General features: G+C 37.1%; 1 long non-coding RNA gene across 1 annotated transcript; it reads left to right on the top strand.

Moving 5' to 3' along the window:
- The first annotated feature begins 481 nt into the window (after positions 1–481).
- On the top strand, positions 482–5,881 carry LOC129423104 (uncharacterized). The gene is made up of 4 exons (XR_012371333.1): positions 482–524; positions 745–1,091; positions 4,386–4,512; positions 5,603–5,881. It is a non-coding gene; the product is annotated as an uncharacterized lncRNA (long non-coding RNA).
- The last annotated feature ends 13,745 nt before the right edge of the window (positions 5,882–19,626 follow it).

Genomic DNA, 19,626 nt, shown 5'->3' with positions numbered 1-19,626 from the left:
AAAATATAGAAACTCTTTGGTTATTTTTTAGCACGATGCTAATGGTCTAATCAGATTCAATGGATTATGCTAAGCTATGCTAAAAGTGGTAGTACCAGACCTGGAGATCAGCTGAATGGATTCCAAAACGGTAAAAATCAAATGTTTAACTCTAGGGGAGCTGGAAAATTAGCATATTTTTTTTTTAAATGGAGTGTCCCTTTAAATTCATGGTCAATAAATGTTAAAAGTCAATTAAACCCAAAAAGGAAAATTCTGCTATTGTCATTTTTAAACCTGTATGACATTTTTTCCCATATCCTACACACAAGTATTTAGATTCATGGTTGATTAATGTTAAAGGTCAATTAAAGGGACTCTATAATTAATATTCTGTTATCTTATTTTTAAACCTGGATGGCAAAACATGTTTTCCTCAATGAAAAGGAATATTGACTGAGGCTGTCAGTCTCTATCATTCTGCCTAACTTCACCTTTTGTGTTTTTGCAGAAAAGAAAGTAATTCGGGTTGAAACAGCATGCGGGTGAGTAAATGATGTCATTTTTTTCCCCTTAAACATAGTGTAAAGCAAACACTCAATTTTAGGTTCGTTGCCCTCTACATTTACTACCCCCAATTTCATCTTTGACAAACACACACACACAAATACAAGCCACACTGCAATAGTAGGCCACACTCCAATGCTTCTTCACTGTGAGTTTTTTGGAAGGTGATCTAGCTCATTCTCTTTGCATCCGTCCTAGGCAGCCGTACACTGGGCTGGGTTGGCTGTGTTGCCGGCTGGCAGAGCTTGGCACGCGGGCTGCACTCTGGATGTGCGAAGATGAATTGCAGGCACAATGCGGGCCGGCAGCCGGCGAGGAGAACCACCAAGCGGCCGTCAAGCCCCATCAGCGTCTGCCTCTGTGAAGGGGGAAATTGTGGAGACAGCGCTGACAACTTAATTTAACACCAAGCTAGAGTGAGACTGCGCACTGGATAATTGATAATGTTGCCACACACACATAAAGACACAAGCACAGTAAAGCAACCAATCGTTGAGGACAATAGATGTTGAAGCCAGACAGTGACTACTTGAGAAATCTCTGGGGTAAGTTTACTTAATAGTTTAGCATACGATATATTAAAATCCTTCACCTTAGCGATAAGCAGCTGCCATCCACTGTAATGTTATGCTGATACAGCCCATAAGATAAAGGTAGACGCTAAACAAACTTAATTATTGAAAAGAGATTTTTTTTATTGATCATGGATTGAATGATGGACTAATGATGAAGAACAGCTTTATGCACGTATCCACCGGTTTTGTAATCAAATGCACTTTTGAACTTTTTGGTGCCTGGCCCATGGTGGAGCAATTCAAGCAAAGCATACCACATTGCACTCAGATCCAGCTAATAACATAAGAAATTGCATCATGCAAACAGGGTTCTTACGGGTCCTTGAAAGTTTGTGAATCTGGGGGAAATATTTCAAGGCCCTGGGAAGTTTTTGAAAATATACATACATAGATACAGATCATTGAAAGTGCTTGAATCTATTTTATGCAAGAAGTTTTCTGGAAAAAAATCCATATATGGTAGCACTTTATTTTACAGTACGTGTACTTACCTTGTACATATATGGTAAATAAGTTGTACTTACCGACAAATGTGTGGTACTTACTTTTAGGTATCTACATGGTAATAAACTGGTATCATTACTTTACTTACCAGTGGTACATACTTGGAAGTTATTATGTCACTCTAAATAATTACTGGGTAATAACAGATACATACTTATAATGTAGGTATACTGTAACTAACAAGAAACATTACTGTACTTACAAATAAATGTACAATTTAAGTATTTAGTATTTACAGGCAAGTTAGGGTTAATGACAGGTATTTATAGTGTACATATATGATAACTAATATCAAACACTTCTGTACTTACAAATTGTATATACACAATAAGTGTGTACTAGTGAATGTACCCAGTAGTTAATGCGTATGATAGTCAATGGTTGGGTTTGCCAGACAGTGACATGTATATGATGCTATATCTTAGGTGGTAGGTCCTATGTAATAACTGTGTAAAAAGCAACACTTTATTTTACAGTCGTGTTTCCATGCAGTTACCATGGACGTACTAGTGAATGTACCCAGTGGTTAATCCATACGGTTATTTAATGCTTGGTTTAAAAGACAAAGATACTGAGTCTGAGTACCAAAATGGCACATCAGTAATGTTTGTTCTTAGTTATCATATATGTATGGTATAAGTATAACTTACACTTACACTAACTTATATATGTATGGTATAAGTATAACTTACACTAGTGTTTCTCGTTAGTTACAGTATACATACACCATATGTGCCGTCATTAACTTACACTGGCCTACAGGCACACTTATCACGTATCACGTACAATTTGTAAGTACAGTAGTGTTTGATATTAGTTATCATATATGTACACTATAAATACCTGTCATTTACCCTAACTTGCCTGTAAATACTAAATACTTATATTGTACATTTATTTGTAAGTACAGTAAAGTTTCTCGTTAGTTACAGTATACCTACACTATAAGTATGTATATGTTATTACCCAGTACCTACCTAGAGTTACATAATAACTACCAAGTATGTACTACTGGTAAGTACATTAATGATACCAATCAATTACCATGCAGATACCTAGAAGTAAGTACCACACATTTGTCGGTAAGTACAACTTAATTACCATATATGTACAAGGTAAGTACACGTACTGTAAAAATAAAGTGCAACCCATATTATTCCTTGTGTAGTGTAGCATAATATCATAAAATTTCTTGCCTTTTAAGTACGCGTGCTAAACTGTTTGCTTTAAATGCTTATATCTTCTGTATGCGAATGTTGATTCATACCAAAATGCTTTTTTGCATAGTTGTGTTTGACACATGAAAATGTCTCGGGTTACATATGTAACTGTTGTTCCCTAAGAAGGGAACGAGACGCTGCGTCTCCCTTGCCATACTTCCTGCGTCCCTGTAACGCCATATTTGGCAATATTTCAGATAGTGATATAATTCCTGGATCCCGCATCACCCTGTCTTTGTCGTTAAGCCTCATCATTGGTTGAATTTGATATACACATTCAGACCCACTTACCCCTGGAAGCATCCCCAAAGTGTCACCGCAGTGACGAGGCGCGAGATCCCTCGAAAGGGAACTGTAACAATGTATCTTAAAAGATAACACGATGTAACCTTGCTCTCACTTGAAATGTGTCCCCACATTTAGTCCTTGTATTTGAGGGTATTGGACCTGGAAAGTCCTTGAAAGGTCCTTGAATTTGGTGTGGAAACCGTGTGCAAATTGCATGTAGTTGTACACATGCAAACTGAACTGACAGAATGCCAGAAACAGTTACAGAACACTTACATTTATTCATTTGGCAGACGTTTTTATCCCCGACTTACAGAGCATTCAAGGTAGACTATATATTTTATCAAAAGACAAAAAAAAATCGGCTGTAGAGCTTTAAACGCACACCGTGTTGAAGTCTGTATTCATCAGTGAAATCAAAATTTGAAAAGCTGCTATTCACACACCTATGATTTTTTAAAACAACAATTTCTTTTCTCTTGTGCGCGCGATGCATTCGATAAATCCGCAGGTGGAGACGGAGCGCGAGCATTTCCCCCGGGCCTAACACATATATACCGTTCTGAAATATTACATCAGTTTTTGTAGATAAGCAGAGCGGAGTGTGAAGGCTTTGAACAGACTTACCCTGTTCCCTCCTCACACTTCAGGCTGAGAACTAAATAAAAACCGGGCCTAGCGAATCCCTTCAGCGAATCAGGCAGCAGTAATCCCCTTTTAATTTCCTTTTGGAGCCTTCGCCAGGGCCCTGTCTAAAGCCGGCTGTCCGTGATGACACAGTGGCCCTGGTGACAGTACGGGGCTATGGGGGTCTTTAGAGGGATCCGGGCGAGGAATATACAATAACCAAGCGAGGTCTTTTCAGCCTTTATACGGCCTGCTTTCTGTTTGCCCAGCACTCTGAGGGGGATTTTCTGTGTCATACACACAAACACACTCTTTCTCTTCTACCCCTCACACACGCACACCGACACACACTTCCGTCTGTGCATGACGCCTAATGCACGCACACATACACACACACAGTCCTCCTGATGCAAACCCAAGGTAAAATATCTCTGTATAAAGCTATTTATATCTTAATTTATACAGGTTGGCTGTGATGTATGGGTCACGCGGCCTGCGCCTCTCAATCCCCCTCAATCCCACAATGCCCAGTGTAATATTTCCTCTTGAACAGCAATTTATTTTTCTCCTGTAGAGGAGTTATTTAAAAGAAAAGGTCTCATCATTAAAATGTATGCTTTTGCAGCACGGCTGAGTTAAAGGGCAGCCAGCGAACGTGGCGCACTCCCCGTTCGCCCCGCCGAAACGGAGGCAGGAGGAATTCACGCAGACCAGAGAAAAGAACGAGTCTTTGTAACATATTTGCCCAAAAGGTGGGTTCAGACCAACAAAATGGAGAGGGTTAAAGTTATCCAGAGAAATGAATGGATTTCTCCTGACATTTACAGCAGTGTGGGGTACCATATATACGGCACATATATATAATACTGCTGTATGTGAAGTTTGCAATGAGGACATGCTCGTACACGCTCACACACATCCACCCAACCCAGATAAGACATCTTGTTGTTTTGCTTTCATAATGAGTGATCTTTGGATGAAATGTCATTGTGATTAGAAGCTCTGCATCAGGTGTAACCCTCTCATCACCTGAAGATGTTCACCTGCTTGAGTCTGGCGTTTTTATCCCATCCACCAGCTGAAGTAATTAAAGGGTTATTAGTAAACAGATACTCATGCTCACTTACCACTGCCAACTGTCTCATGCCATCTGCTGCCGGTGTGTGTGTGTGTGTCTGTTTATGCATCTATCTATCTATCTATCTATCTATCTATCTATCTATCTATCTATCTATCTATCTATCTATCTATCTATCTATCTATCTATCTATCTATCTATCTATCTATCTATCTATCCCTGTGTTTATATGTAGATATGTGTGTGTTTACCAATGCCTTGGTTTTGGCACTGTGTTGATTCCAAGGCAAGCGTTACTTTTATTGCATTTTCAGGCAACTGCATTTTCTTTGCCTGTATCCTCTCTCCTCCTCCCCTCGCGTCTCCCCCTCTCCATCCTCTCTGTTTTTTCTGTAATATTGAAGGGATTAACCCTGCTGGCCCCTTGGTGGTTACTGTTTCATTTTATTCTTATTAAAATCTTAAGAGCCTTCTTTAATATTCCTGTATGATACTACCTCAATAATCTCGCTCCCCACCTCTTACCCTCAGTGTGTTTGTGTGTACTTGTATGTGTGTGTTTCTTTGTCCCACTGCTGTATTCACACACAGCCTTTTTCGATCGAGCAGAGTATAAGAGACAAATATGAACACGTGCTTGATTTTGTATGCATTTTGCATGCGTAATAACGTTTATTTTATTTTACTGTAATGGCAATTATGCATGATCCTTCCGCATATACTGTATTATACTTGACAAATGTAATGCATTTGTGTTTTTTCAGGCCTTCGACTGTGTAATGCACCTGCTGTACACTCAACAGCTGTCTAAAGAAAACTGCATTGATTTTGTGACACCTCTGGTTTGGGAAGAGCAGCGAACATGAAATCTGTTGTCACAGCAAAGCTTCCTGGATCACTCTCTCATTTCTGCGTCAGTTCTCATGACCTGAGGCAGCTTATAGCAATGTGCGTTCTTCTAGCGGAAATCAGAGTGAGTATGAATGCGTTTTGAACGTTTCAGTGTGTCTTTGTCATCTACTGTCATTTTCATATATTCCCTTTGATATTATACATATTATAAAAAAAAATTGTCAGAAAAAATATCTAAAGTTTACAAAAATGATATACTGTACACTGTAAGTTTAAACAACAGTGTTGGTTAAAATTACTTTTAAAAGTAATGTATTACAATATTAACTTACTTCCCAATAAAGTAACTAAGTGCGTTATTTAGTTGCTTTTCATGGAAAGTAATATTTATGTTACTTTTAGGTTACTTTTGCATTACTTTTTCTTACTTGGCTGAGACTTGATCTCTTTCAGGTCTTGTAGGTGTTTTTATGACTGAGAAGTTTATATATAGAAATTTAATATTTCCATTGCAAAAATGTCAAGCTCTGACCTGCCATTTTTGTTTCTCACTCAAACTGTTTCCGCTTAGGTGCACACACATAGGGGCAGTTACCTGGACAGGGATTAGCTAACGTCAGGACTAGGCCTTAGTTAAATAAGGAAATATAACTAGTTTTAACAAACATTACTTTTGTGCATTTTGAGGCAAAACAAAGGGCACTGATGTATTTTAAGAATTGTCAAGCAAGTTGTTTTCAGTTTGGACAGCTCTTAAATATATTTTAGTCTAGGACTAGCCTAATCCCTGTCTGGGAAACCGCCCCATAGAGTGCATAATTCTACATGACATTCAGTTTAATTTAGTACATTATATTTTTTAAATCGAATTAATTAAACTGAAAAGGAACTCGCATTACTTTTTTATATTACTGTGACTTCTTTTTCAAGGGCGCACAATGCAAAGCTCGTCACTAAATTTATGTAGCCTCTAATGTGTGTGGTTCCTCATTTCAAATTATGTGTTCGGCGCGTCATGTGAACCATGTGCATCATGCATCTTGTCAAAATAAGTGCCTGCTGCAGACGCGTCTAAAGGGTTTATGATAAAAGTGACACTCACGTTTGCCAGATACTCGCTTAAAGGCGCTCTAAGTGAATCTGTGTGATATCACTTCTTGTTGACGTTCAAAGTGTTTTCAAACAAAACGGAGCGCAGCTATTTCCTCCCCTCCTCCTCCCTTCCGTGCTTTCTGAACGAGTCATGAACGAGCCCAACCCCCACTCCCAAATCCTTCTTGGCGTTTATTGGCTGGAACACTTTGTTATGTTTCATGGTGGTAGGTTTGACCACTTTGTTTTTGATGTAGTTTGCGAGGCCTAGGCTGCCTAGACCGCTTTTTTATAGTGTGTTCAGAGGACAGGCAGCTAACAGATAGTGAGGAGATGTTTACTGTATGAAACAAAAAAATGTTATGGCCTAAAATGCGTGAATTCGCTTAGAGCACCTTTAATCTCATGTAGTCAGAGTTTAGTGTTAAGTTAGTGTCTTGCAAGTATTTTGTGAATGTGAGCGTCTCTTTTATCATAAACCGTTTCGATGCCTGTGCAGCAGGCACTTATTTTGACAAGACGCATGATGCACATAGGTTCACATGACACTACAAACACATATTTTGGAATGACAAGCAACACACATGACACTTGGAACACATATTTTGAATTTGCGCCCCTCGGAAGAGAACTGACCAGCCGCCACTGGTGGGTATAGAAGAAATAAAAAACTTTGTGTGTATATTCCCAGCAGCTGTGCTATTGGTACACAATAATTACAGTATAGACAACATACAATATACACAGTTAACACAATACACAAATCATATATTGTACTATGTACAATACTACAATATACTACACTCTTAGAGTGTTCATTTTTCACACATCTTTTTGTGTTTAGCTTTTAACACATTATGTGTAATTTTAACACATTATGTGTCATTTTGTGTTCATTTTGTGTTAAAGTAAAACACAAGTTGTGTTAAAAGTAACACAAAATGTGTTGTTTCAATAATAACACAGAGATGGGTGGATTCTGGGAGAATGCATTTAGTGTGTTGTCCCAGAATCAACATTAATGTGTTGTTTTTAACACATCCGTTCTAAGAGTGTACTTTTTAAAGAATACTTTTTAAATTAAGTAGTAACCTATTAATGTTTTGAGTAAGAGATTAGAGGAAGTTTGATTTTTTTTACCTTTTTTTACACACCGGATTTCTTTTGCACTTCAAAATATATATATTTGTCCTACACCAGTAAATATTATATCTGATTTATTTTCCTACCAAATGCAATGTTGAATTTTAAGGTCAGCCAAATACCTATTAGTTAAATTACTTAAACGCAATAAAGCTATTCAGGAACATATCCTTCCACCCCCATGCATTTTTGTAAAAGACAAATGTATTTTTCTTCTTCATTCACTGATAGAAACACAAATAGAAACCGAGTCCTCCACCCCCTCCACGTTCACACTCACCACACAGAGGTCGAATTGTCAAAATGACTCTTTTTATTACAGTTCATAAACACAGATTCCCCCAGTGGCCTTAGGAAATTTCACATAAACTTTGATCAAACAGACGTGAGCTTTCTTGGTTTTAAGCACCTGTCACAACGTGCGAAAATAGCCCCACTCAATCACAAGCAAAGAAAACAGTGGAAAAATAGAGCAAATGCCACAGCGTCGCCGTCATATCAAGTCATTATTGTCCAGAATACCCAGGGAATGGATCTCATATGATACAATAAGTTTCTGTATCATTGATTTTTTTTTTTTCTGAATCTCTTGTATGAATTTTTCTTTCCTGGTAAACTTTGAGGCTTATAGTTAATGAGACAGACTTCATGGGTGAGTTTATGAGCCTTGAAAAACGCCTAAAAATAGACGGTGGAGAGAAAAGTAAGGTTTTATTTATGTCTTTCAAATCCCTGTGGTTTTATTGCTCATGGTTTATGCTCTGTCCCTTCCATTTTACACATTGTGAAGACTGACAGCATGACGACACTGTTGGGTCCACACAGAATCAGCATATGGATAGAAATATCTGGAAATTACACAATGGTTTTAAACCAAACCAGAGTGCCCCAAAGTTGAATTATGGACCATTCAAAGATTATTTTTAGAGCTGTATTCCTGCAGCATGGCAGTGCAAAGGTTGTAGTTTTGTTTCCCAGGGAACACACATGCTGATGAAATCTTGAATGCACTGTAAGTTGCTTTGGATAAAGCGACTGCCAAATGCGCAGAAGATGCAAAGAGTTTTGCTATGTATTATGTGTATTTTCACTTCTAATCAATTTGAAAGTAGTTTAGCATAGTTTAAGAGTTGTATCAGTCTTTAAATGGACAGTTAAATGGACAAAATGACACCAACAGTGTTTGTTTGGGTAACCCTAGTCAAAGAGATAGTGTTGTAGCTGGCAGCTGTAGGTAAGGATATTAGAGAGCACCTGGCTCCTCTTTCTGCCTTTTTATCTAAACGTCGGGCCTATTCTTTCACTCAGAGACATCACAGACATATTTGTTGTTTCCTAAATTGCAGTAATTACTGAGGACCCACAGCAGTGCTTTTACTGCCCATTTTTTAAATTGTTTGTGTTTTTTCAAATGCACTAGACAGTTCTATCTCTTCAGATGTCAGATTTCCTCTTGCTCCCTGCTTTCATTTCATTTCATTTTATTGTTTATTGTTACAGGGACAATGCACATTTAAAAGTAATTGCACCAGAGTTAGCTAAAAGCTTACATTTGCTGTCTCTGGGCAGGTAAAGAAATAAAATATCATACAACATTACATCTACACCACATAAAACATCACAATACTTATGTCCAGGAATGTAAAATTTAAAAATCAGTAAATAAATAATTATTAATGGTTGCAGATTTATTCTGATACTTAAGCTTATTTTTAAGCTTATATTCTGTGACTTCTCTTTTTTAGCATCCCTGCATTGGTTATGCATCTGCTTATCTGTTCACATAATATAATGTATGTCACTATTACCGCTGTAATAGTATCATATGGTATATTGTCCTTATAACTGGCTTAATTCTTATTAATAACCCTCGATTTTGTAATTCAGTCTCTATACAAATGACTAGATATAAGAATATCTTTATTACTCCTTTACATTCATTGAAAAATTAATGGAAACTATAAAACACGCATTATTTAACATTACGCAGACATAACAAACAGCTTGGGGTGCATTTTATTTAAAAGTTATCATGACTATGCCCTATTGCATCCACCAGCCTCTCCATCCAGTGAGAGCTTTCAGAAGGCAGAAGGGTGTAGGGGTCAAAAATAATCTGATTGCACTTTAACATAATCTCTCCAAATCAAAGGATTAGTTGTACATAATTAGAAATAGTTACACATGATTTTGTCCCGCTAATAATATTTATAATGCAAACTAACTATATAAATAATAATAAATACTTTATTAATGCATTTTGAATATGGTTTCTTTGGTTGTATTTATAATAGTAATAATAATAATAATAATAATAATAATAATAATACTTGTGCTATTATTATTATTATTATTATTATTATTATTGTTGTTGTTGTTGTTGTTGTTGTTAATAATAATAATAATAATAATATTATTATTTTATTATTATGTTTTATTATTATTAGTATTAGTATTAGTATTATTATTAGTGTTATTTTTTGTCATTATTTTGTTATTATTTTATTGTTATTATTATTATTATTATTATTATTATTATTATTATTAACATTTTACGTTTAAGTCCTTCAGTAACAGTGTATTACCAGCAATAACCAATAACAAAAACAAAAGAAATGGTTAAAAAAGGTTTGAAATTAAAGCAACAAAATATACTGTACAGTAGGTCTTTGAAACCACAATTTCCACAAGTGCATCGGTCCAGACAGAGATGTTTATAAACAGTGCAAAGAATCCTTTAGTAGACCTGTACAAAAATGTTAGTTTTACAATTTTAAAGGGCACTTTAAAGCGATTATTGTTGAGATCTTCTGTATGAAATGAGCATAAATAGCATAAGTACTACATGGTTTCCTACACTGACACAGCACTCCAACTAAGGATGTTGACTATCAAACCAGTTAACTGTGGGCTCGAGACCAATAGAAATCCATAGGGGTAAACAGCTAAACCAACTATTTCAGAATACAATATTTTAAAGAATATTGAGTGTTGCTGCAACATTATGTCGCATGTTTACTCCTTAGTATAATCATGTATAATCTGCATTTTGGAAGATGTGGGGTTTAGATACCAAGCAGCATCAGCATCTTATATCAATAAAACATGCTGAATTCTGCATCGGGTCAGAATTCAGCAACTGCCGATGTAGAAACAACATATACAGTAATTTTAAAATAAAAGTTTAGAGATCAGGAGCATATATATATATTTTACATATTTCTATTCTGTATCTGAATTGACAAATTATATATATATATATATATATATATATATATATATATATATATATATATATATATATATATATATATATATATATATATATATATATATATATAAATTAGTCAATTCAGATACAGAATAGAAATATGTAAAGTAGGACGGGCAGCAGTCAAGGACATTTTTTGTTTGCCTGCATACAAATATGCATGATTGGAGTGTGTATGAGTGTCTGCATGATTTTGGGAAGGCGTGCGCTATGTGTTGGTATGAACAGGTGTGTTTGTGTGAATTTTAAAGGATGCTCAGCACACCCTCAGTGATGTGGGTGGCTTTAAACTCAGTCTTGGCATACTGAAGTCAGTGGAGACCTGCCTCTGTGCTGGATCAAAGCGAGCTGAGGCTGTGTAACACTCTCCAGCCATGATACTAATGCCACAGTCCTGGCAGGCACAATGCTTCTCTCCCATCTCCTACTGTTTCTGTGTTTCTCTCTCTCGACCCTTAAGACCTAACACATCATAAATAGACTTAAAATAGACTATATAGTATTTGTTGCAGTAAATCTTGTAGAAAAGTAATTATTTCATTTCTTTTTTTTTTGGTTAATTTTGCAAAATTATCCAGTGGCTTTGAATTGCATTTGGAGTAGTTAGTTTTGCATATGCTGTTCGCCAAATAATTTATGCAGCCGCCATATTGAAGTAATGCTCCTTTCTATTCAAATAAGTATAGGTATCTCCAAAATGGTTAAAATAACATAAGACTAACATATTTAAAGTTCGACAACAATAGTCTCATTTTCACTTCTCGCAGAATCAAACCAATAAGGAATGGGACATCATATGGTTGTATTGGCCATTGTGCTTTCTCTTCAAAAACATCAAATCAGTCAGAAGTATAAAGTAAGTCACTGTCACTTTCATGTCTGTGTTTTTCTTCTGAGGTGTGAGAGGTTCTTGTTATATGTCATGTGTTGTGCCGAGGTCTGTAGGACTCCAAAGGGACTCTCACCTGTGTGTGGAAAGCTGTGAACCCATCAAACCGACAGAGAGCTTTGTGAAGACAGGCATGAAGCAGTCTGCACCCATAGCACACGTCACGGCCTGTTATGAGAAGCTGAACGCACTAAAGAGGTTAAACTGCCTTGCCTGGCAAAGGCAATTTTATTGATAACCATTTGAAGCCCTTTTTCCCCGCCCGTCTCCGAGCCTTACGTGCCATCACGCTTTACCGTCTTTATTCCGTTTGCCACTCTCAACCGACTTCAAATAAGGAAAGCCTCTCCCTCCGTCTGCGTATAGCGTAAGAACAGAAGCCGCTGTTGCCTGTTTCCTGCTGTCTCAGCCGTGAAAATCTGCATTCTGATCTGGCAGACGATCGTCTGCAAATTCTCACATCTCTCTGAAATATGTAAATATTTATAATATCAGGTTCACTGATGATCAAAATGTACGTTTGCTAATAGTGAACTAACGCTCGTGGCTTCCCCATTGTCAGACAGAATGCTGCTACTGCTGTTTTTTTTCTAACTGTGTTTGACTTGTTGGGAAGGGGGAGCCTTTGCCAGTGTTAGCTTGGATAATCTGTTTTTCTTTCCATTTTTTTCCCAGCTGGTCGGGCACTGGATCATTTCCTTGTTAGCCCCTGGTCCTTGCCTTGGCCTGAAGTCATCGCTCAGTTAGGCAGCTGCCAGGCCAGCCCTGAGGGTCCCCGGTGGTGAGTAAAGAGTCAAGGGTTGGTCACTAGATGTGGAGTGCATTTTCTCTACTCTTATGTCCAATTAGGAGCTCTTTCAAAACAAACAGGTAACATTTACCATGTCTAATACTGCCTACAGGTCATAGATGTTGCATTTCAGTTATTCACGCTACATTGAAGTTTATCAGTATTACAGTAAATACATGCTTTTATTGTTGTTAAAAACGAAATGAATAAAATCGGACCTGAACAACAAATGCAATGGCTGTAAGGCTCTTTCCTCCAGGCTTTTCAATAGACTGCCAGTGGCAGCATTGCTAAAGTCCCTAAACAAGTATTAAGCAACCCCTGACTCGACATCTTCATCACACCTTTGACTGCTCACATATTGTATTCAATTATAAAAAGTTGACATGAGCCAAAACTCTAGCTTTGTTAAAAATGAAATAATGTTAAAGTGGTTGTTTTTTTATTGAGCTCATGTGGCCATTATATATACACTCACCTAAAGTATTATTAGGAACACCTGTTTAATTTCTCATTAATGCAATTATCTAACCAACCAATCACATGGCAGTTGCTTCAATGCATTTAAGGGTTAGGTCCTGGTCAAGACAATCTCCTGAAATCCAAACTGAATGTCAGAATGGGAAAGAAAGGTGATCTAAGCAATTTTGAGAATAGCATGGTTGTTGGTGCCAGACGGGCCGATCTGAGTATTTCACATTCTGCTCAGTTACTCGGATTTTCACGCACAACCATTTCTAGGGTTTACAAAGAATGGTGTGAAAAGGGAAAAACATCCAGTATTCAGCAGTCCTGTGGGCGAAAATCTTGTTGATGCTAGAGGTCAGAGGAGAATGGGCCGACTGATTCAAGCTGATAGAAGAGCAACTTTGACTGAAATAATCACTCGTTACAACCGAGGTATGCAGTAAAGCATTTGTGAAGCCACAACACGCACAACCTTGAGACGGATGGGTTACAACAGCAGAAGACCCCACCGGGTACCGCTCATCTCCACTACAAATAGGAAAAAGAGGATACAATTTGCACGAGCTTACCAAAATTGGACAGTTGAAGACTGGAAAAATGTTGCCTGGTCTGATGAGTCTCGATTTCTGTTGAGACATTCAGATGGTAGAGTCAGAATTTGGCGTAAACAGAATGAGAACATGGATCCATCATACCTTGTTACCACTTTGCAGGCTGGTGGTGGTGGTGTAATGGTGTGGGGGATATTTTCTTGGCACACTTTAGGCCCCTTAGTACCAATTGAGCATCGTGTATTGTTTCTGACCATGTCCATCCCTTTATGACCACCATGTACTCATCCTCTGATGGCTACTTCCAGCAGGATAATGCACCATGTCACAAAGCTCGAATCATTTCAAATTGGTTTCTTGAACATGACAATGAGTTCACTGTACTAAAATGGCCCCCACAGTCACCAGATCTCAACCTAATAGAGCATCTTTGGGATGTGGTGGAACGGGAGCTTTGTGCCCTGGATGTGCATCCCACAAATCTCCATCAACTGCAAGATGCTATCCTATCAATATGGGCCAGTATTTCTAAAGAATGCTTTCAGCACCTTGTTGAATCAATGCCACATAGGCAGTTCTGAAGGTGAAAGGGTCAAACACAGTATTAGTGTGGTGTTCCTAATAATCCTTTAGGTGAGTGTATGTATACGTTAACTTAACATTTGAGGCCCAGTGTATGAAAACCTATGCAGCTCATTTTTGTGATTTGCTCTTTTCTACATAAAATCATTCTATATAATGTACAGAACATTCTGTAAAAATATAACCTTGATATATTGACTGAGTAAGGCCATGTCAAAGATTGAAATCAGTGATTTAAACCAAACTTTGATATTCATAATATTTTAAGATTATGAGACTTCACATATCTAAATCAAAAACTAAAATCAAACTTAAATAACGACTAAATAAAATGAAGTAGAGACCCATTCAAATTTCAGGTTGTATTAACTCAAGAGGTGTCTGCCTTAGGCTCCAAATTCTACACAAAAGGTGAAAACCAAAACAAATAAAACACATTGCCCATCTCCCTTCTTTGCCCCCTTCCCCCTCAGAAACCCAAAATGCATTCTCCTGCCAGGCTTCACACAGAAAGGTGTTAAAAATACATGTATATCCTTCCTCATCCTTTATTCATACCCATTCCTTCCTTTATGTTTATGAGACTCAGGGGCTCGCCAGGTCCACCATTCTGACCCAGGGGTGCACAAAGGTTCTCTAGAAAGTTCCTCTTTCTCACACCTAATCCACTTTAAATGAGCCCCAACATAGAAAGCTACTTTTTATGTACATACTGTATGTTAGAAATGTGACAGCGCTGTGTGGCAACAGTAGTCTAAAGTCCACAAGGTGTTATTAGAGAGCAAATACAAGCAACTTGATTTATTATTGAACTTTAGTAATGAATAATCAAACTTTGCAATATTGAGTGAGTTTTTTTATCGCTTTCATGATGGAACAGAGCTGTGGTAAACTTGTATATATTCTCTTTTATTGTATGTTTTATTTCTGTGCATTTTATGTGGACCACAATACACCTGGGTGTTTTTCTCCCAGCCATCGGGTGGCAGTATAGAGTATGGAGGTGATGGAGAGACATGTTGTTACTGTAGTGCCCCTCTGCTGCTAGGCCTGGGGGTGGATGTTGTTAGTGCTGGTCATGTCTACATCCTCAAGGGTAGTGAACACTCCCGGGGGAGATTTCGCTGCTTGTTCACTCATCTGTGTGATGGAGCTGGGCGGTGATGGGGGTTACCGACGGCCTCTATGACAGTCCACCCCTATTGATTAGATAATCAGCCTGTCACCTAATACCACTGTTCTTTACATTGTCGCCTGCTGAGATGAACATAGTTGTTATTGCTGACTGCAGGGGATTCCTGCTACAAGCACTATTTATGTCCACTGTTGGGCTCGTATTCTTTTCCACGCGGACTGCTGTCTTTTTCCTCCTCCTCTTGGACTAGAGGAAGAGTGTTTTCATTATTTGCCAAGATTGGTATGTCAATCTTTTTGCCCCTGACCCAAGTTTAGAATGCTTTGGGTTTTATTGGAGGAATGATTACTGAGTTATCATGCTACCTCACACTGAGACCTTTATACCTCCACCCTTCGTATACCTTCAGGCAAGGATTGGATTTGATACCTAGGATCGTACCTTGGGAACCGTCTGCTTTATCCTTTTCCATTGTTTTGCTGTACCTCCCACTTCCTAAATGTATCTGTCTGTTGCTGATTCAGGTCATTTCAGTTGTGTTTTATACTTTTTTATTCCAACAGTAATCTTTATACCTCGTCCCGCTAGTCTATACCTTTCCAAGTTATGCATTAAAGCAGAGGACAAAAAGTGAGAGTAACACTTGTGTCCCAAACACCTTCCCCTGAGGGTCACAAAAATCATGACCCCACAGCAGGTGCAGTTGATCTCTTTGCCCAATCTCTGGCCTAGTTTAGATTTCTGTCCAAAGCAGTTGCATTTGATGATTATGAAGATTTTCTGTTGTTGTTGGGAATGCTGATATTTAGATTTTATTGAGATAAGAATAGTTTAGTAAAAATACTTTTATTTATTTTGATTGTTTTTATAATTTACATGAAATAAGTAACAATAAAGAAACATTTGAAAAAAAAATTAATAATTTCAACAGAACAGCTTAATAATAAACATCAAGCTAATATTAATATGTTACGTTTTTATGGAGTATTATTACACATGCATTATTTTTCGGCTTGAACCGTTTTTTATTAATATTTTTTTTCTTTTAAATTTGTATCTCTCTAAACCCAAAAATATAACAATATAATTTTAATTCCAAAAAATAATCAATGTAACGTATTATTATAATTTGCCTGAATATTTATTTATAATAAATTCGATAAATTAAATGTAAAGCGCAGATTTGTCCAAGCAAATTAAATAAAAAGCTTGTAAACATTTCGATGAAATCTATAAAAACGTATAAAGTTTTTTGTGTGTGTTAGGCGTGCACTATATTTGAGTGGATGAAACGCACAAAATGGCAATCGTAAAAAAAGAAATCCTGTGGAAAAAAGACAGTCGCCCACATCACGATGCAAATTGCACTTTGATTGACTCTTAATTTCATCTGAAGGCTGTTTTGTTTGGTTTTTATTCTGAGTCAATGAGCTTAATCAGAGTCACTGATCCTGCGGCTCTAAGCTCTCCGTGTTGTGTTTTTGTTTGTCGGGAGATCAGCGAGACTCTATCCGCACTTCATTAACCCTGAGCCGGGGACAATCCTCGGTAAGAGCCGAGGGATTTACCACTATCCTTTCACATGCAAAAATCTCTGCGTCTCTTAACAAGACGGAGGAGCTTTTCTCACAATCAGCTGCGCACTTCGCAAGAATAACCCTTTTCATAAATATTGAGGGGGGGGGGTCAGCCTCCTTTGGATCATGTGCAGATCCATGTGAGCATTCAAAATTTGTTTGGAAATATATTTGTTATATTTCATTTTCGTTGAAGTATCTATCTATCTATCTATCTATCTATCTATCTATCTATCTATCTATCTATCTATCTATCTATCTATCTATCTATCTATCTATAAAGGCCCATTTAAATAGGTTCATAGAAGGTTCGGACTTTATACGGTTCCATAAAGAACCTTTATGACGTTGAAAAAAATACTGTCCCATTCTACACTTAAAACAACACAATCATTAGTTTAAATGTGTAAACAGACACATATTTGTGTTATTATTGGAACAACACATTTTGTGTTATTTTTAACACAACTTGTTTTGTCACTTTTATTTAATTTAACTCAAAAGGACACATGATGTGTTAAATGGCATAACATAAAGAATGTGTTAAAAATTAACACATCCTTTCTTATAATGTATCTAAATTATCTGTAGCTTATATTGTGAGTTTTTTTTCTCACAAGCAATAGTTATTAAGTGAATCCTTTTCTGCATATTTTATTTTCCCCTTTTACATGAGCCAAATGATGAGACGCTGGATGACATGTGCTATGCGAAAGTTTGCAGCAGGGGTCCGACTGATCATAGCTTACACGTTATCGGCGTTCAATTAAAAGCTATTAAGGTCTTTTGTCTGCTCGTTAATATCCCATTCAATCGCCCTGTCGAAGCGCAGTCCCCAAACCCAGAGCTTTATGGACCGGGCTCTTGGTTGGGTTAAAGTCAGTCTTGGGCTCATGGGGGGATAAAGGGGGGTCCTGTCATGCCGCTGACCAGATGTCCCCATGCTGATCCGAGTCGCAGTCAGCATTGCCCGGTGACCAGCTGTTGGGGCCGTTTGGCAAAGAGCAGCAAACCAGCACTCTCAAGAAAGGGTATGGAAACAATCCATTTCCAAATGGGATCATTTAGGGCACTTAAACAATTACACACTTAGGTGACCATTAATATTTCATCCCCATATTGTTTATGAAAACTTAATGGAAAGGCATGCTAAACCCTGAATGGTTAGTACAACACGTACTGTATTCTATTAGGTGTTGTGTAAATAACTTTTTAGTCCATATATGCTTAGACAGAAGTCAACTGCATGTGGATGATGAATGTGTGTCTGTGTGTGAGAGACTATACACCCATAACCAATGTCCAATCTGTCTGCACCTGCAAATTACTTTTCTTCAATAGTCTTAAATGCCGCCAATAAGATGAACATTGCTTTGGGTTGTATTGAAACCGAAAATGATATTTAAGGTATGACCTAATAATAAGAGCCAGTCGAGTTAAACTTTAAGATATGAAGGTAGAATTAAGTTCCCCAAAGCCCTCTGAAAATATCCAGGCGTTTCTAAAAGGTTAGGCTTGCGAATCTTCTTTTCCTTGGGTGCGACATCCTTATTAACTTTTTTTGTAGATTCGACAAATTAAATCCACGATGCTAACCAAATAGTGTGGGGTTTGTGCAAAGTGTCTGACAGTCATGTTTAAAATTTATTCAAACACATTTGCCAGTAATGGAGTTACTCTGAGCTCTAATTTTATGATATTGCGAACAGTGGCGTTATTTGTGTTATTTTTGTAAGCAAACTTTAATTTTTTATTAAATTACACTGTAAATATGGACAGCAGAAAAAGTGAATTAATGACTTGAAGTTGCCAGTGTAACAAATATATTTTTTATTTCTTGTGTTGGTTTTGGTAAAATGCTTTTCTTATTTTAATTTTGTTGCATTAAGATTTAGTTTTTTGGATAATCTTTAAAAATTAAGCGTTTTTCTGAACATCAAAAAAACTGCAATTCTTAAAAAAAATCACTAATTTTAGCATGGTATTATATACCTATTTGTAGTGTTGACCAATAATTGGTAAACTCTGCTTATCTAATACGTATTATGTTATATATGTAGTATTTTTTATTATGTCAACTGAAATAGTTTAAAATTTTCACTCTGTCTACTGACCGCATGCTAAATATTAGCTTTGCGTTGTATTCTATATATTGCACGTGCGTTTGTTAAAAAAATAAAATATCAGATTGGCACAGATATTTGCACTTTTTTCGTGCAAAATTATGTTCATTTCATTTTGTACAGTACAGTAATTGGTAATTTTATAAAACATTTTAAAAAGTTAAAGCATTTTTATTAATACATATTTGTTAGTCGATATTCAGGCCTTGCGCGTGCATCAACATACCCTTTATATTGGCTGTTGGTTTAGCCTAATTATGTCTATGAGGACACCAGTGTGTATTTACCCAGTATTTCCATATTCTCAGTCAGTGG

This window comes from Misgurnus anguillicaudatus, chromosome 9 (genome assembly GCF_027580225.2).
Source record: "Misgurnus anguillicaudatus chromosome 9, ASM2758022v2, whole genome shotgun sequence".
NCBI lineage: Eukaryota > Metazoa > Chordata > Actinopteri > Cypriniformes > Cobitidae > Misgurnus > Misgurnus anguillicaudatus.
This window is presented reverse-complemented; position numbering and strand designations above follow the sequence as displayed.